Consider the following 17,439-nt stretch of genomic DNA (forward strand, 5'->3'; position numbering starts at 1 on the left):
TAGGATTAGGTGACGGTTGAGGGGAAGGCTTCGGGGAAGGGTTAGGTTTAGGGTTCGGGATAGGGTTATGGTTAGGGGACGGGGATGGTTTAGGGTCCAGGTGAGGGTACGACAACGGTTTAGGGGGAGCGTACGTGTGAGGGCGCGGGTTAGTGTGAGCGTACGGGTTAGGATTAGGGGACGGGTGAGGGGAAGGCTTCGGGGAAGGGTTAGGGTTAGGGTTCGGGCTAGGGTTAGGGTTAGGGGACGGGGACGGTTTAGGGTCCAGGTGAGGGTACGACAACGATTTAGGGGGAGCGTACGTGTGAGGGCGCGGGTAAGTGTGAGCGTACGGGTTAGGATTAGGGGACGGGTGAGGGGAAGGCTTCGGGGAAGCGTTAGGGTTAGGTTTCGGGCTAGGGCTAGGGTTAGGGGACGGGGACGGTTTAGGGTCCAGGTGAGGGTACGACAACGGTTTAGGCGGTGCGTACGTGTGAGGGCACGGGTTAGTGTGAGCGTACGGGTTAGGATTTGGGGACGGGAGAGGGGAAGGCTTCGGGGAAGGGTTAGGGTTCGGGCTAGGGTTAGGGTTAGGGGACGGGGACGGTTTAGAGTCCAGGTGAGGGTACGACAACGGTTTAGGGTGAGCGTACGTGTGAGGGCACGTGTTAGTGTGAGCGTACGGGTTAGGATTAGGGGACGGGTGAGGGGAAGGCTTCGGGGAAGGGTTAGGGTTAGGGTTCGGGCTAGGGTTAGGGTTAGGGGACGGGGACGGTTTAGGGTCCAGGTGAGGGTACGACAACGGTTTAGGGGGAGCGTACGTGTGAGGGCGCGGGTTAGTGTGAGCGTACGGGTTAGGATTAGGGGACGGGTGAGGGGAAGGCTTCGGGGAAGGGTTAGGGTTAGGGTTCGGGCTAGGGTTAGGGTTAGGGGACGGGGACGGTTTAGGGTCCAGGTGAGGGTACGACAACGGTTTAGGCGGAGCGTACGTTTGAGGGCGCGGGTGAGTGTGAGCGTACGGGTTAGGATTAGGGGACGGGTGAGGGGAAGGCTTCGGAGAAGTGTTAGGGTTAGGGTTCGGGCTAGGGTTAGGGTTAGGGGACGGGGACGGTTTAGGGTCCAGGTGAGGGTACGACAACGGTTTAGGCGGAGCGTACGTGTGAGGGCACGGGTTAGTGTGAGCGTACGGGTTAGGATTAGGGGACGGGTGAGGGGAAGGCTTCGGGGAAGGGTTAGGGTTAGGGTTCGGGCTAGGGTTAGGGTTAGGGGACTGGGACGGTTTAGGGTCCAGGTGAGGGTACGACAACGGTTTAGGGTGAGCGTACGTGTGAGGGCGCGGGTTAGTGTGAGCGTACGGGTTAGGATTAGGGGACGGGTGAGGGGAAGGCTTCGGGGAAGGGTTAGGGTTAGGGTTCGGGCTAGGGTTAGGGTTAGGGGACGGGGACGGTTTAGGGTCCAGGTGAGGGTACGACAACGGTTTAGGCGGAATGCACGTGTGAGGGCGCGGGTTAGTGTGAGCGTACGGGTTAGGATTAGGGGACGGGTGAGGGGAAGGCTTCGGGGAAGGATTAGGGTTAGGGTTCGGGCTAGGGTTAGGGTTAGGGGACGGGGACGGTTTAGGGTCCAGGTGAGGGTACGACAACGGTTTAGGGGGAGCGTACGTGTGAGGGCGCATGTTAGTGTGAGCGTACGGGTTAGGATTAGGGGACAGGTGAGGGGAAGGCTTCGGGGAAGGGTTAGGGTTAGGGTTCGGGCTAGGGTTAGTGTTACGGGACGGGGACGATTTAGGGTCCAGGTGAGTGTATGACAACGGTTGAGGCGGAATGCACGTGTGAGGGCGCGGGTTAGTGTGAGCGTACGGGTTAGGATTAGGGGACGGTTGAGGGGAAGGCTTCGGGGAAGAGTTAGGGTTAGGGTTCGGGCTAGGGTTAGGGTTAGGGGACGGGGACGGTTTAGGGTCCAGGTGAGGGTACGACAACGGTTTAGGGGGAGCGTACGTGTGAGGGCGCGGGTAAGTGTGAGCGTACGTGTTAGGATTAGGGGCCGGGTGAGGGGAAGGCTTCGGGGAAGCGTTAGGGTTAGGTTTCAGGCTAGGGCTAGGGTTAGGGGACGGGGACGGTTTAGGGTCCAGGTGAGGGTACGACAACGGTTTAGGCGGTGCGTACGTGTGAGGGCACGGGTTAGTGTGAGCGTACGGGTTAGGATTTTGGGACGGGAGAGGGGAAGGCTTCGGGGAAGGGTTAGGGTTAGGGTTCGGGCTAGGGTTAGGGTTAGGGGACGGGGACGGTTTAGGGTCCAGATGACGGTACGACAACGGTTTAGGGTGAGCGTACGTGTGAGGGCGCGGGTTAGTGTGAGCGTACGGGTTAGGATTAGGGGACGGGTGAGGGGAAGGCTTCGGGGAAGGGTTAGGGTTAGGGTTCGGGCTAGGGTTAGGGTTAGGGGACGGGGACGGTTTAGGGTCCAGGTGAGGGTACGACAACGGTTTAGGGGGAGCGTACGTGTGAGGGCACGGGTTAGTGTGAGCGTACGGGTTAGGATTAGGGGACGGGTGAGGGGAAGGCTTCGGGGAAGGGTTAGGGTTAGGGTTCGGGCTAGGGTTAGGGTTAGGGGACAGGGACGGTTTAGGGTCCAGGTGAGGGTACGACAACGGTTTAGGGGGAGCATACGTGTGAGGGCGCGGGTTAGTGTGAGCGTACGGGTTAGGATTAGGGGACGGGTGAGGGGAAGGCTTCGGGGAAGGGTTAGGGTTAGGGTTCGGGCTAGGGTTAGAGTTAGGGGATGGGGACGGTTTAGGGTCCAGGTGAGGGTAGGACAACGGTTTAGGGGGAGCGTACGTGTGAGGGCACGGGTTAGTGTGGGCGTACGGGTTAGGATTAGGGGACGGGTGAGGGGAAGGCTTCGGGGAAGTGTTAGGGTTAGGGTTCGGGCTAGGGTTAGGGTTAGGGGACGGGGACGGTTTAGGGTCCAGGTGAGGGTACGACAACGGTTTAGGGGGAGCGTACGTGTGAGGGCGCGGGTTAGTGTGAGCGTACGGGTTAGGATTAGGGGACGGGTGAGGGGAAGGCTTCGGGGAAGGGTTAGGGTTAGGGTCCGGGCTAGGGTTAGGGTTAGGGGACGGGGACGGTTTAGGGTCCAGGTGAGGGTACGACAACGGATTAGGGGGAGCGTACATGTGAGGGCGTGGGTTAGTGTGAGCGTACGGGTTAGGATTAGGGGACGGGTGAGGGGAAGGCTTCGGGGAAGGGTTAGGGTTAGTGTTCGGGCTAGGGTTAGGGTTAGGGGACGGGCACGGTTTAGGGTCCAGGTGAGGGTACGACAACGGTTTAGGGGGAGCGTACGTGTGAGGGCGCGGGTTAGTGTGAGCGTACGGGTTAGGATTAGAGGACGGGTGAGGGGAAGGCTTCGGGGAAGGGTTAGGGTTTGTGTTCGGGCTAGGGTTAGGGTTAGGGGACGGGGAAGGTTTAGGGTCCAGGTGAGGGTACGACAACGGTTGAGGGGGAGCGTACGTGTGAGCGTGCGGGTTAGTGTGAGCGTACGGTTTAGGATTAGGGGACGGGTGAGGGGAAGGCTTCGGGGAAGGTTTAGGGTTAGGGTTCGGGCTACGGTTAGGGTTAGGGGACGGGGACGGTTTAGGATCCAGGTGAGGGTACGAAAACGGTTTAGGGGGAGCGTACTTGTGAGTGCGCGGGTTAGTGTGAGCGTACGGGTTAGGAGTAGGGGACGGGTGAGGGGAAGGCTTCGGGGAAGGTTTAGGGTTAGGGTTCGGGCTAGGGTTAGGGTTAGAGGACGGGGACTGTTTAGGGTCCACGTGAGTGTATGACAATGGTTTAGGGGGAGCGTACGTGTGAGGGCGCGGGTTAGTGTGAGCGTACGGGTTAGGATTAGGGGACGGGTGAGGGGAAGGCTTCGGGGAAGGGTTAGTGTTAGGGTTCGGGCTAGGGTTAGGGTTAGGGGACGGGGACGGTTTAGGGTGCAGGTGAGGGTACGACAACGGTTTAGGGGGAGCGTACGTGTGAGGGCGCGGGTTAGTGTGAGCCTACGGGTTAGGATTAGGGGACGGGTGAGGGGAAGGCTTCGGGGAAGGGTTAGGGTTAGGGTTCGGGCTAGGGTTAGGGTTAGGGGACGGGGACGGTTTAGGGTGCAGGTGAGGGTACGACAACGGTTTAGGGGGAGCGTATGTGTGAGGGCGCGGGTTAGTGTGAGCGTACGGGTTAGGATTAGGGGACGGGTGAGGGGAAGGCTTCGGGGAAGGTTTAGGGTTCGGGCTAGGGTTAGGGTTAGGGGACGGGGACGGTTTAGGGTCCAGGTGAGGGTACGACAACGGTTTAGGGGGAGCGTACATGTGAGGGCACGGGTTAGTGTGAGCGTACGGTTTAGGATTAGGGGACGGGTGAGGGGAAGGTTTCGGGGAAGGGTTAGGGTTAGGGTTCGGGCTAGGGTTAGGGTTAGGGGACGGGGACGGTTTAGGGTCCAGGTGAGGGTACGACAGCGGTTTAGGGGGAGCGTACGTGTGAGGGCGTGGGTTAGTGTGAGCGTACGGGTTAGGATTAGGGGACTGGTGAGGGGAAGGCTTCAGGGAAGGGTTAGGGTTAGGGTTCGGGCTAGGGTTAGGGTTAGGGGACGGGGACGGTTTAGGGTCCAGGTGAGGGTACGACAACGGTTTAGGGGGAGCGTACGTGTGAGGGCACAGGTTATTGTGAGCGTACGGGTTAGGATTAGGGGACGGGTGAGGGGAAGGCTTCGGGGAATGGTGAGGGTTAGGGTTCGGGCTAGGGTTAGGGTTAGGGGACGGGGACGGTTTAGGGTCCAGGTGAGGGTACGACAACGGTTTAGGGGGAGCGTACGTGTGAGGGCGCGGGTTAGTGTGAGCCTACGGGTTAGGATTAGGGGACGGGTGAAGGGAAGGCTTCTGGGAAGGGTTAGGTTTAGGGTTCGGGCTAGGGTTAGGGTTAGGGGACGGGGACGGTTTAGGGTCCAGGTGAGGGTATGACAACGGTTTAGGGGGAGCGTACGTGTGAGGGCACGGGTTAGTGTGAGCGTACGGGTTAGGATTAGAGGACGGGTTAGGGGAAGGCTTCGGGGAAGGGTTAGGTTTGGGTTCGGGCTAGGGTTAGGGTTAGGGGACAGGGACGGTTTAGGGTCCAGGTGAGGGTACGACAACGGTTTAGGGGGAGCGTACGTGTGAGCGTGCGGGTTAGTGTGAGCGTACGGTTTAGGATTAGGAGACGGGTGAAGGGAAGGCTTCAGGTAAGGGTTAGGTTTAGGGTTCAGGCTAGGGTTAGGGTTAGGGGACGGGGACGATTTAGGGTCCAGGTGAGGGTACGACAACGGTTTAGGGGGAGTGTACGTGTGAGGGCGAGGGTTAGTGTGAGCATACGGGTTAGGATTAGGGGACGGTTGAGGGGAAGGCTTCGGGGAAGGGTTAGGGTTAGGGTTCGGGCTAGGGTTAGGGTTAGGGGACGGGGACGGTTTTGGGTCCAGGTGAGGGTACGACAACGGTTTAGAGGGAGCGTACGTGTGAGGGCGCAGGTTCGTGTGAGCGTACGCGTTAGGATTAGGCGACGGGTGAGGGGAATGCTTCGGGGAAGGGTTAGGGTTAGGGTTCGGGCTAGGGTTAGGGTTAGGGGACAGGGACTGTTTACGGTCCAGGTGAGGGTACGACAACGGTTTAGGGGGAGCGTACGTGTGAGGGCGTGGCTTAGTGTGAGCGTACGTGTTAGGATTAGGGGACGGGTGAGGGGAAGGCTTCGGGCAAGGGTTAGGGTTAGGGTTCGGGCTAGGGTTAGGGTTAGGGGACGGGGACGGTTTAGGGTCCAGGTGAGGGTACGACAACGGTTTAGGGGGAGCGTACGTGTGAGGGCGTGGGTTAGTGTGAGCGTACGGGTTAGGATTAGGGGACGGGTGAGGGGAAGGCTTCGGGGAAGGGTTAGGGTTAGGGTTCGGGCTGGGTTAGGGTTAGGGGACGGGGACGGTTTAGGGTCCAGGTGAGGGTACGACAACGTTTTAGGGGGAGTGTACGTGTGAGGGCGTGGGTTAGTGTGAGCGTACGGGTTAGGATTAGGGGACGGGTGAGGGGAAGGCTTCGGGGAAGGGTTAGGGTTAGGGTTCGGGCTAGGGTTAGGTTTAGGGGACGGGGACGGTTTAGGGTCCAGGTGAGGTTACGACAACGGTTTAGGGGGAGCGTACGTGTGAGGGCGCGGGTTAGTGTGAGCGTACGGGTTAGGATTAGGGGACGGGTGAGGGGAAGGCTTCGGGGAAGGGTTAAGGTTAGGGTTCGGGCTAGGGTTAGGCTTAGGGAATGGGGACGGTTTAGGGTCCAGGTGAGGGTACGACAACGGTTTAGGGGGAGCGTACGTGTGAGGGCGCGGTATATTGTGAGCGTACGGGTTAGGATTAGGGGACGGGTGAGGGGAAGGCTTCGGGGAAGGGTTAGGGTTAGGGTTCGGGCTAGGGTTAGTGTTAGGGGACGGGGATGGTTTAGCGTCCAGGTGAGGGTACGACAACGGTTTAGGGGGAGCGTACGTGTGAGGGCGTGTGTTAGTGTGAGCGTACGGGTCAGGATTAGGGGACGGGTGAGGGGAAGGCTTCGGGCAAGTGTTAGGGTTAGGTTTCGGGCTAGGGTTAGGGTTAGGGGACGGTGACGGTTTAGGGTCCAGGTGAGAGTACAACAACGGTTTAGGGGGAGCGTACGTGTGAGGGCGTGGGTTAGTGTGAGCGTACGGGTTAGGATTAGGGGACGGTTGAGGGGAAGGCTTCGGGGAAGGGTTAGGGTTAGGGTTCGGGCTAGGGTTAGGGTTAGGGGACGGGGACGGTTTAGGGTCCAGGTGAGGGTACGACAACGGTTTAGGGGGAGCGTACGTGTGAGGGCGTGGGTTAGTGTGAGCGTTCGGGTTAGGATTAGGGGACGGGTGAGGGGAAGGCTTCGGGGAAGGGTTAGGGTTAGGGTTCGGGCTAGGGTTAGGGTTAGGGGACGGGGACGGTTTAGGGTCCAGGTGAGGTTACGAAAACGGTTTAGCGGGAGCGTACGTGTGAGGGCGTCGGTTAGTGTGAGCGTACGGGTTAGGATTAGGGGACGGGTGAGGGGAAGGCTGCGGGGAAGGGTTAGGGTTAGGGTTCGGGCTAGGGTTAGAGTTAGGGGATGGGGACGGTTTAGGGTCCAGGTGAGGGTAGGACAACGGTTTAGGGGGAGCGTACGTGTGAGGGCACGGGTTAGTGTGAGCGTACGGGTTAGGATTAGGGGACGGGTGAGGGGAAGGCTTCGGGGAAGTGTTAGGGTTAGGGTTCGGGCTAGGGTTAGGGTTAGGGGACGGGGACGGGTTAGGGTCCAGGTGAGGGTACGACAACGGTTTAGGGTGAGCGTACGTGTGAGGGCGCGGGTTAGTGTGAGCGTACGGGTTAGGATTAGGGGACGGGTGAGGGGATGGCTTCGGGGAAGGGTTAGGGTTAGGGTCCGGGCTAGGGTTAGGGTTAGGGGACGGGGACGGTTTAGGGTTCAGGTGAGGGTACGACAACGGTTTAGGGTGAGCGTACGTGTGAGGGCGCGGGTTAGTGTGAGCGTACGGGTTAGGATTAGGGGACGGGTGAGGGGAAGGCTTCGGGGAAGGGTTAGGGTTAGGGTTCGGGCTAGGGTTAGGGTTAGGGGACGGGGACGGTTTAGGGTCCAGGTGAGCGTACGACAACGGTTTAGGGGGAGCGTACGTGTGAGGGCGCGGGTTAGTGTGAGCGTACGGGTTAGGATTAGGGGACGGGTGAGGGGAAGGCTTCGGGGAAGATTTAGGGTTCGGGCTAGGGTTAGGGTTAGGGGACGGGGACGTTTTAGGGTCCAGGTGAGGGTACGACAACGGTTTAGGGGGAGCGTACGTGTGAGGGCGCGGGTTAGTGTGAGCGTACGGGTTAGGATTAGGGGACGGGTGAGGGGAAGGCTTCAGGGAAGGGTTAGGGTTAGGGTTCGGGCTAGGGTTAGGGTTAGGGGACGGGGACGGTTTAGGGTCCAGGTGAGGGTACGACAACGGTTTAGGGGGAGCGTACGTGCGAGGGCGCAGGTTAGTGTGAGCGTACGGGTTAGGATTAGGGGACGGGTGAGGGGAAGGCTTTGGGGAAGGGTTAGGGTTAGGGTTCGGGCTAGGGTTAGGGTTAGGCGAAGGGGACGGTTTAGGGTCCAGGTGAGGGTACGACAACAGTTTAGGGGGAGCGTACGTGTGAGGGCGCAGGTTAGTGTGAGCGTACGGGTTAGGATTAGGGGACGGGTGAGGGGAAGGCTTCGGGGAAGTGTTAGAGTTAGGGTTCGGGCTAGGGTTAGGGTTAGGGGACGGCGACGGTTTAGGGTCCAGGTGAGGGTAGAACAACGGTTTATGGGGAGCGTACATGTGAGGGCGCAGGTTAGTGTGAGCGTACGTGTTAGGATTAGGGGACGGGTGAGGGGAAGGCTTCGGGGAAGGGTTAGGGTTAGGGTTCGGGCGAGGGTTAGGGTTAGGGGACGGGGACGGTTTAGGGTCCAGGTGAGGGTACGACAACGGTTGAGGGGGAGCGTACGTGTGAGCGTGCGGGTTAGTGTGAGCGTACGGGTTAGGATTAGGGGACGGGTGAGGGGAAGGCTTCGGGGAAGGGTTAGGGTTAGGGTTCGGGCTACGGTTAGGGTTAGGGGACGGGGACGGTTTAGGGTCCAGGTGAGGGTACGAAAACGGTTTAGGGGGAGCGTACTTGTGAGTGCGCGGGTTAGTGTGAGCGTACGGGTTAGGATTAGGGGACGGGTGAGGGGAAGGCTTCGGGGAAGTGTTAGGGTTAGGGTTCGGGCTAGGGTTAGGGTTAGGGGACGGGGACGGTTTAGGGTCCAGGTGAGGTTACGACAACGGTTTAGGGGGAGCGTACGTGTGAGGGCGTGGGTTAGTGTGAGCCTACGGGTTAGGATTAGGGGACGGGTGAGGGGAAGGCTTCGGGGAAGGGTTAGGGTTAGGGTTCGGGGTAGGGTTAGGGTTAGGGGACGGGGACGGTTTAGGGTCCAGGTGAGGTTACGACAACGGTTTAGGGGGAGCGTACGTGTGAGGGCGCGGGTTAGTGTGAGCGTACGGGTTAGGATTAGGGGACGGGTGAGGGGAAGGCTTCGGGGAAGGGTTAGGGATAGGGTTCGGGCTAGGGTTAGGGTTAGGGAACGGGGACGGTTCAGGGTCCAGGTGAGGGTACGACAACGGTTTAGGGGGAGCGTACGTGTGAGGGCGCGGGTTATTGTGAGCGTACGGGTTAGGATTAGGGGACGGGTGAGGGGAAGGCTTCGGGGAAGGGTTAGTGTTAGGGTTCGGGCTAGGGTTAGGGTTAGGGGACGGGGACGGTTTAGGGTCTAGGTGAGGGTACGACAACTGTTTAGGGGGAGCGTACGTTTGAGGGCGTGGGTTAGTGCGAGCGTACGGGTTAGGATTAGGGGACGGTTGAGGGGAAGGCTTCGGGCAAGGGTTAGGGTTAGGGTTCGGGCTAGGGTTAGGGTTAGGGGACGGGGACGGTTTAGGGTCCAGGTGAGGGTATGACAACGGTTTAGGGGGAGCGTACGTGTGAGGGCGTGGGTTAGTGTGAGCGTACGGGTTAGGATTAAGGGACGGGTGAGGGGAAGGCTTCGGGGAAGGGTTAGGGTTAGGGTTCGGGCTAGGGTTAGGGTTAGGGGACGGGGACGGTTTAGGGTCCAGGTGAGGGTATGACAACGTTTTAGGGGGAGTGTACGTGTGAGGGCGTGGGTTAGTGTGAGCGTACGGGTTAGGATTAGGGGACGGGTGAGGGGAAGGCTTCGGGGTAGGTTTAGGGTTAGGGTTCGGGCTAGGGTTAGGTTTAGGGGACGGGGACGGTTTAGGGTCCAGGTGAGGTTACGACAACGGTTTAGGGGGAGCGTACGTGTGAGGGTGCGGGTTAGTGTGAGCGTACGGGTTAGGATTAGGGGACGGGTGAGGGGAAGGCTTCGGGGAAGGGTTAGGGTTAGGGTTCGGGCTAGGGTTAGGGTTAGGGAATGGGGACGGTTTAGGGTCCAGGTGAGGGTACGACAACGGTTTAGGGGGAGCGTACATGTGAGGGCGCGGGATATTGTGAGCGTACGGGTTAGGATTAGGGGACGGGTGAGGGGAAGGCTTCGGGGAAGGGTTAGGGTTAGGGTTCGGGCTAGGGTTAGTGTTAGGGGACGGGGATGGTTTAGGGTCCAGGTGAGGGTACGACAACGGTTTAGGGGGAGCGTACGTGTGAGGGCGTGTGTTAGTGTGAGCGTACGGGTTAGGATTAGGGGACGGGTGAGGGGAAGGCTTCGGGCAAGTGTTAGGGTTAGGTTTCGGGCTAGGGTTAGGGTTAGGGGATGGGGACGGTTTAGGGTCCAGGTGAGAGTACAACAACGGTTTAGGGGGAGCGTACGTGTGATGGCGTGGGTTAGTGTGAGCGTACGAGTTAGGATTACGGGACGGTTGAGGGGAAGGATTCGGGGAAGGGTTAGGGTTAGGTTTCGGGCTAGGGTTAGGGTTAGGGGACAGGGACGGTTTAGGGTCCAGGTGAGGTTACGAAAACGTTTTAGGGGGAGCGTACGTGTGAGGGCGTGGGTTAGTGTGAGCGTACGGGTTAGGATTAGGGGACGGGTGAGGGGAAGGCTTCGGGGAAGGGTTAGGTTTAGGGTTCGGGCTAGGGTTAGGGTTAGGGTACAGGGACGGTTTAGGGTCCAGGTGAGGGTACGACAACGGTTTAGGGGGAGCGTACGTGTGAGGGCGTGGCTTAGTGTGAGCGTATGGGTTAGCATTAGGGGACGGGTGAGGGGAAGGCTTCGGGGAAGGGTTAGGGTTAGGGTTCGGGCTAGGGTTAGGGTTCGGGAATGGGGACGGTTTAGGTTCCAGCTGAGTGTACTACAACGGTTTAGGGGGAGCGTACATGTGAAGGCGCGGGTTATTGTGAGCGTACGGGTTAGGATTAGGGGATGGGTGAGGGGAAGGCTTCGGGGAAGGGTTAGGGATAGGGTTCGAGCTAGGGTTAGGGTTAGGGGACGGGGACGGTTTAGGATCCAGGTGACGGTATGACAACGGGTTAGGGGGAGCGTACGTGTGAGGGCGCGGGTTAGTGTGAGCGTACGGGTTAGGATTAGGGGACGGGTGAGGTGAAGGCTTTGGGCAAGTGTTAGGGTAAGGGTTCGGGCAAGGGTTAGGGTTAGGGTACGGGGATGGTTTAGGGTCCAGGTGAGGGTACGACAACGGTTTAGGGGGAGCGTACGTGTGAGGGCGCGGCTTAGTGTGAGCGTATGGGTTAGCATTAGGGGACGGGTGAGGGGAAGGCTTCGGGGAAGGGTTAGGGTTAGGGTTCTGGCTAGGGTTAGGGTTAGGGAATGGGGACGGTTTAGGGTCCAGCTGAGTGTACTACAACGGTTTAGGGGGAGCGTACATGTGAAGGCGCGGGTTATTGTGAGCGTATGGGTTAGGATTAGGGGACGGGTGAGGGGAAGGCTTCGGGGAAGGGTTAGGGTTAGGGTTCGGGCTAGGGTTAGGGTTAGGGGACGGGGACGGTTCAGGGTCTAGGTGAGGGTACGACAACGGTTTAGGGGGAGCGTACGTGTGAGGGCGCGGGTTAGTGTGAGCGTACTGGTTAGGATTAAGGGACGGGTGATGGGAAGGCTTCGGGGAAGGGTTAGGGTTAGGGTTCGCGCTAGGGTTAGGGTTAGGGGACGGGGACGTTTTAGGGTCCAGGTGAGGGTACGACAACGGTTTAGGGGGAGCGTACGTGTGAGGGCGCGGGTTAGTGTGAGCGTACGTGTTAGGATTAGGGGAGGGGTGAGGGGAAGGCTTCGGGGAAGGGTTAGGGTTAGGGTTCGGACTAGGGTTAGTGTTAGGGGACGGGGACGGTTTAGGGTCCAGGTGAGGGTACGACAACGGTTTAGGGGGAGCGTACGTGTGAGGGCGCGGGTTAGTGTGAGCGTACGGGTTAGGATTAGGGGACGGGTGAGGGGAAGGCTTCGGGGAAGTGTTAGGGTTAGGGTTCAGGCTAGGGTTAGGGTTAGGGGACGGGGACGGTTTAGGGTCCAGGTGAGGGTACGACAATGGTTTAAGGGGAGCGTACGTGTGAGGGCGTGGGTTAGTGTGAGCGTACGGGTTAGGATTAGGGGACGGGTGAGGGGAAGGCTTCGGGCAAGGGTTAGGGTTAGGGTTCGGGCTAGGTTTAGGGTTAGGGGACGGGGACGGTTTAGGGTCCAGGTGAGGGTACGACAACGGTTTAGGGGGAGCGTACGTGTGAGGGCGTGGGTTAGTGTGAGCGTACGGGTTAGGATTAGGGGACGGGTGAGGGGAAGGCTTCGGGGAAGGGTTAGGGTTAGGGTTCGGGCTAGGGTTAGGGTTAGGGAACGGGGACGGTTTAGGGTCCAGGTGAGGGTACGACAACGGTTTAGGGGGAGCGTACGTGTGAGGGCGTGGGTTAGTGTGAGCGTATGGGTTAGGATTAGGGGACGGGTGAGGGGAAGGCTTCGGGGAAGGGTTAGGGATAGGGTTCGGGCTAGGGTTAGGGTTAGGGAACGGGGACGGTTTAGGGTCCAGGTGAGGGTACGACAACGGTTTAGGGGGAGCGTACGTGTGAGGGCGTGGGTTAGTGTGAGCCTACGGGTTAGGATTAGGGGACGGGTGAGGGGAAGGCTTCGGGGAAGGGTTAGGGTTAGGGTTCGGGCTAGGGTTAGGGTTAGGGGACGGGGACGGTTTAGGGTCCAGGTGAGTGTATGACAACGGTTTAGGGGGAGTGTACGTGTGAGGGCGTGGGTTAGTTTGAGCGTACGGGTTAGGATTAGGGGACGGGTGAGGGGAAGGCTTCGGGGAAGGGTTAGGGATAGGGTTCGGGCTAGGGTTAGGGTTAGGGAACGGGGACGGTTCAGGGTCCAGGTGAGGGTACGACAACGGTTTAGGGGGAGCGTACGTGTGAGGGCGCGATTATTGTGAGCGTACGGGTTAGGATTAGGGGACGGGTGAGGGGAAGGCTTCGGCGAAGGGTTAGTGTTAGGGTTCGGGCTAGGGTTAGGGTTAGGGGACGGGGACGGTTTAGGGTCCAGGTGAGGGTACGACAACTGTTTAGGGGGAGCGTATGTTTGAGGGCGTGGGTTAGTGCGAGCGTACGGGTTAGGATTAGGGGACGGGTGAGGGGAAGGCTTCGGGCAAGGGTTAGGGTTAGGGTTCGGGCTAGGGTTAGGGTTAGGGGACGGGGACGGTTTAGGGTCCAGGTGAGGGTATGACAACGTTTTAGGGGGAGTGTACGTGTGAGGGCGTGGGTTAGTGTGAGCGTACGGGTTAGGATTATGGGACGGGTGAGGGGAAGGCTTCGGGGAAGGGTTAGGGTTAGGGTTCGGGCTAGGCTTAGGGTTAGGGGACGGGGACGGTTTAGGGTCCAGGTGAGGTTACGACAACGGTTTAGGGGGAGCGTACGTGTGAGGGCGCGGCTTAGTGTGAGCGTATGGGTTAGCATTAGGGGATGGGTGAGGGGAAGGCTTCGGTGAAGGGTTAGGGTTAGGGTTCGGGCTAGGGTTAGGGTTAGGGAATGGGGACGGTTTAGGGTCCAGCTGAGTGTACTACAACGGTTTAGGGGGAGCGTACATGTGAAGGCGCGGTTTATTGTGAGCGTACGGGTTAGGATTAGGGGACGGGTGAGGGGAAGGCTTCGGGGAAGGGTTAGGGTTAGGGTTCGAGCTAGGGTTAGGGTTAGGGGATGGGGACGGTTTAGGATCCAGGTGACGGTATGACAACGGTTTAGGGGGAGCGTACGTGTGAGGGCGCGGGTTAGTGTGAGCATACGGATTAGGATTAGGGGACGGGTGAGGGGAAGGCTTCGGGCAAGTGTTAGGGTTAGGGTTCGGGCTAGGGTTAGGGTTAGGGGACGGGGACGGTTTAGGGTCCAGGTGAGGGTACAACAACGGTTTAGGGGGAGCGTACGTGTGAGGGCGTGGGTTAGTGTGAGCGTACGGGTTCGGATTAGGGGACGGGTGAGGGGAAGGTTTCGGGGAAGTGTTAGGGTTAGGGTTCGGTCTAGGGTTAGGGTTAGGGGACGGGGACGGTTTAGGGTCCAGGTGAGTGTACGACAACGGTTTAGGTGGAGCGTACGTGTGAGGGCGTGGGTTAGTGTGAGCGTACGGGTTAGGATTAGGGGACGGGTGAGGGGAAGGCTTCGGGGAAGGGTTAGGGTTAGGGTTCGGGCTAGGGTTAGGGTTAGGGGACGGGGACGGTTTAGGGTCCAGGTGAGGTTACGAGAACGGTTTAGGGGGAGCGTACATGTGAGGGCGTGGGTTAGTGTGAGCGTACGGGTTAGGATTAGGGGACGGGTGAGGGGAAGGCTTCGGGGAAGGGTTAGGGTTAGGGTTCGGGCTAGGGTTAGGGTTAGGGTACGGGGACGGTTTAGGGTCCAGGTTAGGGTACGACAACGGTTTAGGGCGAGCGTACGAGTGAGGGCGCGGGTTAGTGTGAGCGTACGGGTTAGGATTAGGGGACGGGTGAGGGGAAGGCTTCGGGGAAGGGTTAGGGTTAGGGTTCGGGCTAGGGTTAGGGTTAGGGGACGGGGACGGTTTAGGGTCCAGGTGAGGGTATGACAACGGTTTAGGGGGAGCGTACGTGTGAGGGCGCGGCTTAGTGTGAGCGTATGGGTTAGCATTAGGGGACGGGTGAGGGGAAGGCTTCGGTGAAGGGTTAGGGTTAGGGTTCGGGCTAGGGTTAGGGTTAGGGAATGGGGACGGTTTAGGGTCCAGCTGAGTGTACTACAACGGTTTAGGGGGAGCGTACGTGTGAAGGCCCGGGTTATTGTGAGCGTACGGGTTAGGATTAGGGGACGGGTGAGGGGAAGGCTTCGGGGAAGGGTTAGGGTTAGGGTTCGGGCTAGGGTTAGGGTTAGGGGACGGGGACGGTTTAGGGTCCAGGTGAGGGTACGACAATGGTTTAGGGGGAGCGTACGTGTGAGGGCGCGGGTTAGTGTGAGCGTACGGGTTGGGATTAGGGGACGGGTGAGGGGAAGGCTTTGGGGAAGGGTTAGGGTTAGGGTTCGGGCTAGGGTTAGGGTTAGGGGACGGGGACGGTTTAGGGTCCAGGTGAGGTTACGACAACGGTTTAGGGGGAGCATACGTGTGAGGGCGCGGGTTAGTGTGAGCGTATGGGTTAGGATTAGGGGACGGGTGAGGGGAAGGCTTCGGGGAAGTGTTAGGGTTAGGGTTCGGGCTAGTGTTAGGGTTAGGGAATGGGGACGGTTTAGGGTCCAGGTGAGGGTACGACAACGGTTTAGGGGGAGCGTACGTGTGAGGGCGCGGGTTATTGTGAGTGTACGGGTTAGGATTAGGGGACGGGTGAGGGGAAGGCTTCGGGGAAGGGTTAGGGTTAGGGTTCGGGCTATGGTTAGGGTTAGGGGACGGGGATGGTTTAGGGTCCAGGTGAGGGTACGACAACGGTTTAGGGGGAACGTTCGTGTGAGGGCGTGTGTTAGTGTGAGCGTACGGGTTAGGATTAGGGGACGGGTGAGGGGAAGGCTTCGGGCAAGTGTTAGGGTTAGGGTTCGGGCTAGGGTTAGGGTTAGGGGACGGGGACGGTTTAGGGTCCAGGTGAGGGTACAACAACGGTTTAGGGGGAGCGTACGTGTGAGGGCGTGGGTTAGTGTGAGCGTACGGGTTAGGATTAGGGGACGGGTGAGGGGAAGGCTTCAGGGAAGGGTTAGGGTTAGGGTTCGGGCTAGGGTTAGGGTTAGGGGACGGGGACGGTTTAGGGTCCAGGTGAGGGTACGACAACAGTTTAGGGGGAGCGTACGTGTGAGGGCGTGGGTTAGTGTGAGCGTTCGGGTTAGGACTAGGGGACGGGTGAGGGGAAGGCTTCGGGGAAGGGTTAGGGTTAGGGTCCGGGCTAGGGTTAGGGTTAGGGGACGGGGACGGTTTAGGGTCCAGGTGAGGGTACGACAACGGTTTAGGGGGAGCGTACCTGTGAGGGCGCGGCTTAGGGTGAGCGTATGGGTTAGCATTAGGGGACGGGTGAGGGGAAGGCTTCGGGGAAGGGTTAGGGTTAGGGTTCGGGCTAGGGTTAGGGTTAGGGAATGGGGACGGTTTAGGGTCCAGCTGAGTGTACTACAACGGTTTAGGGGGAGCGTACATGTGAAGGCGCGGGTTATTGTGAGCGTACGGGTTAGGATTAGGTGACGGGTGAGGGGAAGGCTTCGGGGAAGGGTTAGGCATAGGGTTCGAGCTAGAATTAGGGTTAGGGGACGGGGACGGTTTAGGATCCAGGTGACAGTATGACAACGGGTTAGGGGGAGCGTACGTGTGAGGGCGCGGGTTAGTGTGAGCGTATGGGTTAGGATTAGGGGACGGGTGAGGGGAAGGCTTCGGGGAAGGGTTAGGGTTAGGGTTCGGGCTAGGCTTAGGGTTAGGGTACGGGGGCGGTTTAGGGTCCAGGTGAGGGTACGACAACGGTTTAGGGGGAGCGTATGTGTGAGGGTGCGGCTTAGTGTGAGCGTATGGGTTAGCATTAGGGGATGGGTGAGGGGAAGGCTTCGGTGAAGGGTTAGGGTTAGGGTTCGGGCTAGGGTTAGGGTTAGGGAATGGGGACGGTTTAGGGTCCAGCTGAGTGTACTACAACGGTTTAGGGGGAGCGTACATGTGAAGGCGCGGTTTATTGTGAGCGTACGGGTTAGGATTAGGGGACGGGTGAGGGGAAGGCTTCGGGGAAGGGTTAGGGTTAGGGTTCGAGCTAGGGTTAGGGTTAGGGGATGGGGACGGTTTAGGATCCAGGTGACGGTATGACAACGGTTTAGGGGGAGCGTACGTGTGAGGGCGCGGGTTAGTGTGAGCATACGGATTAGGATTAGGGGACGGGTGAGGGGAAGGCTTCGGGCAAGTGTTAGGGTTAGGGTTCGGGCTAGGGTTAGGGTTAGGGGACGGGGACGGTTTAGGGTCCAGGTGAGGGTACAACAACGGTTTAGGGGGAGCGTACGTGTGAGGGCGTGGGTTAGTGTGAGCGTACGGGTTAGGATTAGGGGACGGGTGAGGGGAAGGTTTCGGGGAAGTGTTAGGGTTAGGGTTCGGTCTAGGGTTAGGGTTAGGGGACGGGGACGGTTTAGGGTCCAGGTGAGTGTACGACAACGGTTTAGGTGGAGCGTACGTGTGAGGGCGTGGGTTAGTGTGAGCGTACGGGTTAGGATTAGGGGACGGGTGAGGGGAAGGCTTCGGGGAAGGGTTAGGGTTAGGGTTCGGGCTAGGGTTAGGGTTAGGGGACGGGGACGGTTTAGGGTCCAGGTGAGGTTACGAGAACGGTTTAGGGGGAGCGTACATGTGAGGGCGTGGGTTAGTGTGAGCGTACGGGTTAGGATTAGGGGACGGGTGAGGGGAAGGCTTCGGGGAAGGGTTAGGGTTAGGGTTCGGGCTAGGGTTAGGGTTAGGGTACGGGGACGGTTTAGGGTCCAGGTTAGGGTACGACAACGGTTTAGGGGGAGCGTACGAGTGAGGGCGCGGGTTAGTGT

This window comes from Leucopleurus acutus (assembly GCF_964270905.1).
Source record: "Leucopleurus acutus genome assembly, chromosome: 12".
Taxonomy (NCBI): Eukaryota; Metazoa; Chordata; class Mammalia; order Artiodactyla; family Delphinidae; genus Leucopleurus; species Leucopleurus acutus.